Consider the following 6702-nt stretch of genomic DNA (forward strand, 5'->3'; position numbering starts at 1 on the left):
TCCCTAAATGAACACTTGAGATTATTTTTTAGTAAACTTATTTCCAGCAGGAATTGCAGAATTGGCTCCACAATTCCCATTGTAATAGAATGCATATTTGTTTGCATAAATATTATCCTGTTGAAGTAAATATTTATGTGGGTAATAAATCATGGATGAATATTCTGTTTGTAGCATATACAATCTGTTTAAAATGCCATTAATGTTAGTTGATGTTCTAATATTTTATTGTCTTCTCTTTGAAGGACATTAAGGTTTATCTTGTTTTTTCATTAAAAAATTATTTTAGTGAAGATGTAATATTTTCCATTTTTTACAGATATGCGCTAAAACACAAAACAATTAGAAAACTACTCTAATAATTTTGACCAATTGGTTTACAAATTCATCATATTATTTTTTCATGAAAAAAAACAAGACTTAATTCTATAGGACAAATATTTATCATGCAACATGGTAAATATTTAATTATTAACAAGAACCAACAAATATTAGAGAGGTCAACTATATCTAATGGGAAAATCTGAATGTCCTCCCATCTTAAAGTCACACAGGACTCACAATCCATGATCACTCACAATCCCATTGTGGAGATCTGTGGTCATATTTTTCTCCCTCGGATCATCACAGTCTTTAGAGACTCTCTGATTTTACATTAGCATAACTCAGTGACAATGTCTTTAGTTCTCTATGCAACCTATTTCAACCTTTCCCAATATATGTGGATTTCATATTAAATGCTTTAGAAAAAATAAATGAATAAAAATAAATAAATAAATAATAAAACAAAATTTTAAAAATAATGATTTTTTTAACCTTTGTAAATGAAACTCAAACTTTGATATAAAAAGCTCTGAGTTTAACTACAGATATTCTAAGGACATTTTCTCCATCCTTGGAATCTTTCTCATCAGTCTTCCTCTGTTCTGAGTCAGACTTTTGAGAAGGCCCTGTCGCTGGGCCCATCTCTGCTAAATTAACAATCATCTCCCCTATCATCCAATTTATATACCACGACATAAAGTTTCTCTCAAAAGCTAAAAGAAGTGGGAATTGATCATCATCATTCTAGTTTGACTTCACTAAGTATGGATAGCCTCTCGGTCATTTTAATTTCAGTGCCTTAATTATGTCAGTGGCCCAAGGTCTACCCAGTGTGCATTCTCCATGCGACACTGAGACAGACTGAAGATTCCTTATACCTACTTTGACATTTCTTCTTTCCAAATGGAAAAGCAAGCTCAGACCTTCCATTGATTCTTTATGTAGTTTCTGCACTTTTCAGTGTTACAGTCTCTCAACTTTAGCCAAGGTCCATTTTGTTGATCTCTTATTGATCTGCAATTTCAAGAAGTACAAAATACACATATACACTTCATTTGAGCAGCGTTTCTATTTCGCACTGTGAACATAATGTCTTATTTAGTAAAATCAATATTCACTTTAACCAGCCATCCTTACTAGTTTCAAAATCAGACACAACAATTAATATTTTCCACAATCAAAAATAATTATTAACATTTCATTGTGAAAATTTCCTATAGTTTAAATCATCTTTCTAGTTCTTAGGTTAAATTTATAAAACAGAAATGTTAATATTTTTTCCTCTTATAGTAAAGAGTTTTTGGAAGCCACTGAGTTTCAAATAAATACTGTATTAACAGAAACACAAAGTCATATTTTAATGTAAAATATGTATATAAATATCAAATATTTTAAAATATCTAATAGGCAACACAAATGATTTTATCATTCCCAAGGCCTTAATCTCTCTATCCAGATCACTTATAAAAATAAGATTTTTAAAAATATTTTGATCTCATATTTTGTTTTGAAAGGTAACTAATAGCATAAAATAAAGCGAATAAGAGAGTACAGAGCACCCAGTAAGGGAAAAAGACATAGACATATTTCATTTTTAATTAGAAGGAGAGAATAATGTGTGCATATATGCATATAATATATTGTATAATATGTATGATGGGATATAATTCAGCCTTAAAAATAATGAAATCTACCATTTGCAACAACATGGATTGACCTAAAGTATAATGCTAAGTGAAATAAGCCAGTCAAGGAAAGACAAATCCCATATAGCTTCATTCATACGTGGAATTTAAGAAACAAAATAAATGAGCAAAGGAAAAAAGAGAGAACAAAAGAGAGAAATGACTCATATACAGAAAAAAAGCTGATGGTTGCAAGAGCAGAGGTAGGCAGGGGATGGGGTGAATTGGTGATGGGTATTTAGAAGGGCACTTGGGGGACACCTGGGGGATGCAGTATGTTAAGAGTATGACTTTGGCTCAAGTCATGATCTTATGACTTGTGGGAGCGAGCCCCACATTGGGCTCTGTGTTGATGGAGCCTGCTTCAGATTCTGTGTCTCTCCTTCGCTCTGCCTCACCCCCACTCATGCCCATTTTTTTTTCTTTCTCTCTCTCTTTCACTCTCTCAAAAATAAACATTAAAAAATTAAAAGGAAAAAAAAACGGAGGGCACTAGCGATGAGCACTGGTTGTTCTACATAAGTGATGAATCTCGCAACTGCACACTGCAGACGAGCGTTACATGTATGTTAACTACCTGGGATTTGCATATTCGTAGTAGAAGACTGATGAAAGACTTTAACAAATATTTTTTAAATTGAAAATAATTATAGCCTAGAACAAGTAAAATACAAAAGATAAGATATTTGGGATTCTCTTCACAGTGCTTGAAAAAAAATAAAGTTCTAATTTTCAGGTCTTAAGAAGAGCCAGCAGACTGCAAATAATGTTCCTGGATTCCTCTAGGATCTTGCTGTATGTGCTCTTCATCCCATCACACGCATAGTGATTTTGATTGAACATTTCTGACCTCTACTCACCAGGATATGTTTTCTTCATGCAGGCTCCAAGTTCTAAGAGGAAAAAGTGTCCTTGATGTTCTATGCCTATGTCAATTCTGTCTTCAGTAAGATGCAAGGTTCTTAACACAGATTTAAATAGATCTTTTAGAGTACATGAGATTCTCCCTGGAGGTCAAACTTTAGCTGTGCCTGAATTTCATTTCTCAGATTCTAAAGCCTTTGAGACCCTACCTTCCACTCCCATATCTGATCTGAGAGCTGACACTACTGACTTTTCCCCAGTGAGATAAAAGGTGAGATCTTACTGGGTCTCATAAGAATAAACTGTACAGCATCACTTTAATTATTTATTATATGTATGCGATTATTGAATTCTAAGATATTCATGTGCTTCTAAAGCTTGTGACAATTTAATTTGGTATACACCCACTAATCTTGAAATTGATTATAATACTTGTAGTTCAATTTCAACAGAGAGAAACACTAAGAGGCACTTTCCTCTGACTTGGGGATTAATATCATGGGCTTTGTTTAAGTCTTTGAGCCACCAATCATCCACTGATTTTTCCTTTACTCTCCCCCAGGATTTAAGCCAGATTCTGATGAGGATAACTTTCCTTCAGGTTCTCATTAATGTACAGAGATGCGAGGGTAGAAAGTCCCCCCAAATTCAACTCTTGACATCTGTAGAAGTGCTCAAATAATGACACTGACATTCAGATGAGCCTGTGGGGGTCATGGCTCCTCACTTGGCCAGAGTCATACTGAAAGACAGCAGAGTCTCCTTTGTTGTTGGGACAAAGTGGTGTCTATTTGCTGAGTGCAATCTGTAATATTCTCCTTATCTTCTAGAAAAGAGATAATATATTTACTTATTCATTTAATATTTCCTCTTACCTATTGCCTTCCAAATATTTTGAATGGCACAATTTCCACATTTCCTGTATCCTGTGTCTATTATATAGGTGACAAGGGAACTTGGGAGCAAGCTGAGGGCAAAATACAGGTGATGTCATCTCCCCCCACCAGATGTAATATGCATGATATTTCTTGGACACTCCTGACTACCTAAGAACAAAGGGAAGGGGGTTAAGTGCTTGCCATGGTAAAGTGAAAAACTAAGGCAAATGAAAACTTAAACTGCCTTACGGCCTATAACCCACTGACAAGTCCTTGAAACTGGCAGAGTGAGCTCCCTCTAGGAGCTCAGCTGCCTCTATGATGACCCTTTGCTAGTGGTAAAAGAGAACCTTCGCTTAACATTATCCCACCCTTGAGAATCCTATAAATCTACTTCTTTTATCTCGGTTGCCCCAAGATATAGGCTGGCAATCACACGCCAAGCTTATGGTCTTTCCGATATACATCTGAAGGGTCTCATTGTTGGGAGCTGCCGAGCTTTGGCCGCCTCAGGCAAGGATATATCGCTCTCCAGGGAGTGACCAAAAAACCAAGATTTACATCTGGAGGCTAGGAGAGTGCATTTCCTGGTCCAGGATTTGGAGACAGTCAGACTGGGCCAGGCGAGAAAAGCCAAAATGAACAAAAGATCAACCGCATTCAGGTTTATGCAGCGCGAATCTTCCCCTGCCCAGTATTGCAGAAGCAAGTCTGGGCGCTTCCTTTGATGCTGTGTTCGGAGTTTCAGTTTCGGTTTCCCCTTTCTCTAATAATCATTTGACTCTGTTACCTGGCAACCAACCTGGGCCAGTTTCCCACCTCTAATCCTATAAAGGTTTGATTCCTTTTCAATAAACGGGCTTGATCATAAAACACTTGTCTTGCCTCACTCTCTGTGCTCCCCTTCCTGCCCTACTCTCTCTCCCTCCCTCAGGAATGGACCCACAAGGATTTACCACCCCCACCGGCCAGGGTAAGGAACTGGACAAGTGACGCCCCAACGTGGGGCTCAGTGAGGGAACACAACATCTCATGACTGAGGTTTTATTAAATAGTAATAAGTTGTGTTTCTCTAGCAACAACTAGCCCCTCAAGGTCCTGAAAATCTTGTTTCCAAAATAATTTAGAGACTTACTTTATCGACCCTTTCCCAAACTGAGGGTATATAACGAGTTACTTGTCAAGACCCCAGTGCAGCTCTTCCTATCCATGGGTCCTGTCATCATGCCTTAACTAAATTATCTTTGTGCACCAAACACACCTTCAAGAATTCTTTCTTGGCCGTCAGCTCTGGATCAAACCACTGACACCCCAAAACTTCATCATAAAAATCTCTTATTAACCCTACCACGTTCATCATGGACTTGTTTGAATTATATCTTTATCCTTAGCCTCATTATTTTCTGATATCATAATGGCCTTTACTAAAATGTAAGACATTCCACACACATGGACCATTGTCATATGAACTTTTGAATTGTATTAGAAATTTCAAAATCGCTTGAAATAATTTTGATTGAAATTGAATCTAGATCAATGTAGAGAACATAGTTATTCTAACGATACTGAGGACAGTGGAAAATGAAGACGGTATATTTCTTCTTTTTTAAAAATATTTCAAAAGTTCTATCAACAGCTTTGACAGTTTCATGACACAAGTCATTAACATATTTCATTCAATTAATCATTAAATACTGCCCTTTCTGATCCAAATCTGTATTAGTCTCCCAGTGGTGCCATAAGAAAATACCAAACCCTGTGCGATTTAAGCAAGATATATTTATTTTCACAGAGTTTAAGAGGTTAAAAGTCCAAGATTAAAGTCTGGTCAGCATTACTTCTTCTGAGTTATCTGTATTTTGTTTTCCTGTTGCTGACTTCTTGCTTTCTCTTCAGATGACCATTCTTTTGTGCACTGGTGCCCCCTGTATCATTCTGTATGTACTATTCTCTTTTTATAAGAACAGCAATCCACCCACATGAGGCCACCCACATGTCCTCATTTTAAGTTAGTGATTCCTTAAAAACCCAACTTTTAAGTACAGTCACATTCTGATGCTCTGGTACTTGAGAGTCAACATTTAAAATTTCTGAGAATATAAAAACTTATAATAAAAATGATACTGTTTTTGCTTTTTGGTTCCATTGGTCTTTTTTACCAGTACAAAGAATTTTAATTTGATGATGAATTATTTTTGACATAATAAGATGCTGTAGTTGTGGCGTTTTTTTGTAAATTCTTTAAGATGCACATATTTTGTCTATTGATAAAATCTTACTTATTCTTGCAGGGGACCAGCCCACGCACCCCAGTCAAAAGGTCCCGAGTAGGGGGTTGCTGTTGGCGCAATATCTATAAGAAAGAAAACAATGTGAATGGTGGTAAAGCCACATTTTACTAAGATAGTCAGTGTCTTCTATACCATTTCTTTACATCATTTCTTTAATGGTTACATAGTTCAAGGTCTTTGAAGTAAAGACATGCTCAGTCATGTCATTCTTAACAGGTCAGTAGTAATTAACAGGAATAATCAAGTCATTACAATAGAGGGATTCCCTAATAATAGTCTGGTTCTAAGCATAAGATGAGCCTAAAGAATCTTACTTGAGGAGATTTACATTCCTTAAGGCCCCTCATCAGTTATTCATGGACAAGATGCTTATCCTTTAATCAGCAAATCTTTTGGCAGAGGATTATGTTTACTCCCAACAGCAGACAAAGAGCTAGAAAACAAAGTAAGGGAAGGTTGGAGTTACTGACTGACCCAAGCTGATTCAAAGCCTAAAAGTATATGCTTCCTTGCAAATCAACAAGAAAATCATAGACTGGATGAACAGAAGCCATGTGTGTGCTATGAGGAAGGTTTTTGGCCTACTGGGCCCCAACAATTCTAATCCCATTTTGTGTTTTTCTGCTTGCCTGATGTCACTAGCTCTAATGTTCAGTATAA

This window comes from Suricata suricatta, chromosome 6 (assembly GCF_006229205.1).
Source record: "Suricata suricatta isolate VVHF042 chromosome 6, meerkat_22Aug2017_6uvM2_HiC, whole genome shotgun sequence".
Classification (NCBI taxonomy): domain Eukaryota; kingdom Metazoa; phylum Chordata; class Mammalia; order Carnivora; family Herpestidae; genus Suricata; species Suricata suricatta.